Source organism: Micropterus dolomieu, linkage group LG10 (genome assembly GCF_021292245.1).
Source record: "Micropterus dolomieu isolate WLL.071019.BEF.003 ecotype Adirondacks linkage group LG10, ASM2129224v1, whole genome shotgun sequence".
NCBI classification, from domain to species: Eukaryota; Metazoa; Chordata; class Actinopteri; order Centrarchiformes; family Centrarchidae; genus Micropterus; species Micropterus dolomieu.
Window position 1 is genome coordinate 6,606,172 of NC_060159.1, and position 2,461 is coordinate 6,608,632.

Genomic DNA, 2,461 nt, shown 5'->3' on the forward strand with positions numbered 1-2,461 from the left:
GGGGGGGGGGGGCACAAGGGTTGTTGTACTGAAACAAATTATAGGATTTCAAATGGTCAGTAGTTCTCTTTTTTACTACTCTCCTGTTTTCTCAACACTTCTTTAGTGTTTGGTTACGCAGAAATGACACTGAAGCATTTATTTTCGTTCTTTCTCGGAGAATGACATCAGGAGTGGCGAGAAGAAATGCCTGGCAGCCTTCTCTGGGGCTGTGGTCATGGCTGACTGGAGTGGAGCGCCTCCTGAAATGCAGACTGGAAGCCAGAAGGCAAGACAAGACACCAGAATGGCATGTTCAACACTTTTTTTTTTCAAGTTAAACATATACATACTGTACAAGATAGCTACTGTTGAGAGATGGACCGACATATACAGTAAGACTCGGTTGTGGTATGTGTGCAATGTTGTATGTACAAATTCAATAATTTTTTTTTCAATTTAATTATCTTATGTCAGAAAGTGCCTTTCTTCTCAATGGCCTAATACACGTGTCCCAAATATGCTAATTCTATGTCGGTTCTGATTACATGTCAGTGTTCACACTGGAAAAGTGATATAATGAATTGGACCCAAAACAGACAAGCATACAAAATACAGACAATTTTTGAGTAAGATGTCAGTGGACACTGTTCTCCCACAATGCTCATAGCTGGAAGAAATGAAAACAAATTGTGAGTGGTGGTTAGACAACTCCAGATAATCTTGGAATACAAAAAAACCCCCCAGCATTAAAGCCTTAAAGCCTTTTTCTTTTTTCCTCATACTTTTTTAATATGTTTTGTTCTTTACTAGTTACTGGGAAAAGTGATAATATTACAGTAACTCTATTACTTTTTTAGGTTGTGTCATTTTGAACAGGTTAGCTTATTTCAATGAATAAGTGATCTTAGGTTGTTATTTTTTTAAGTGACATTCTTAAGTCCCAGTTAATTGACATCTGACATTGCAGGCATTGTATCATTTCCTGTTGGTATAAAATGGTAAATATGTTGATATTTTGTAAATAAATAAATCATACTAAGACGATTAATATGTAAGTTATACTGTATAGAAAAAGTATGTAGTATTAATTTGGGACAGTGGTACTAAATGCTAATGTCAGCATGCTAACATGCTCACAATGACAACATGCTGCTGTATAGCAGGTTGCAGGTTAATGTTTAGCGAAATGTTTACCATGTTTACCTTGCATGTTAACGTTGCAAATTTCAGTAGTTTGATGACAAACTCACGGTGGCACTACAGCAAAAGTCAGGGGATCACCAAAACCATGAGGCTTCATCCTCTGAATGACTGTGCCAGATTTCATGGCCATGGTCATATTATGTTATTTTTGAATAATTTCAGAATATTTGTTGTTACATTTCAATAAAGAAAAAAAAAAGAAAACGTCCAAACCAAAGCGGTGGACCAATATACAGACAGGCCGATGTTGCCATCCCTAGAGCAACTACATGAGCTGACTCAAAGTCTCCAGGAAACAAGTTCCATTTTGTAAACACATGATCTCTTGGGCTGCATATGCTCTGTCATTAAGCTTATGTTTTACAAATTGCATTGTGCAAATATAGCAGTATTTAGCAGATACAGGATTTACTCTAATAACAAACACTACATTAATAAATCTGCCTACTTTAAATTGCATAACAGCTTTGGAATTTTAATAGGTTAAGATACCGATCTCCGAAACATAATTTGGGAATCTATTTTGTCTCTGGAACTGCAACGGTCCCAGCCCAGCCCCTGAAAGAAAAACCCTCTATTAGATGATCACAGCCCGTCTATTAAAGCCAAATGTGTAGGGAGACCCACGGGTGAAGATCAATTGGATAATTCAAGGGCAAACCCAGTTAAATATCTCAGAGTTTTTTTGTGCGAGAGTTGGAAAATTTGAGCACCCTTAAAAGCAGAAAATAGATGATATTACACCAAATGTCAGAAAATGTCACTCCTTTGAGTGCAATGTGGGCCCAAAGCTATGCTTTTAGACTTTCCTTCAGCCAAGCTAAAAAGAAGACAGACATTAAGTCCTTTTTGCATGCGTTAATATTAGATATCGTCTCTCTTAACTGCCAAACACTGGGGTGGAAATGATGGAATATTAGAAAAGCTTTTAAACATATTCTGTGAGATGATTGTGCAGTTCCTGACTGATTCCCACAGAGTTGTTAAAGACTTCTAAAGCAGCACAATACTGCGAGAGGAGTGGAAAAGTGGAACAATGTTTGTCAGAGAGATTAGTTTAACATAAACATGGAGAATTGTGAGAGTGAGAGGCTGTTCACAAACGATTTGGCTGCTGGCTAAAAAGTAAAGTTGACCAGACCGATCCAATGCATGGCATTCAGTGGAATTATGAAGGCTGGCCAGAGAAAGTAAATCTTTTAGGCTCATAGGATTTGACACTGATCCAGGTAAGAAGATGCCAAACTATCACAACACAGCAATCCAAACAGCTTCA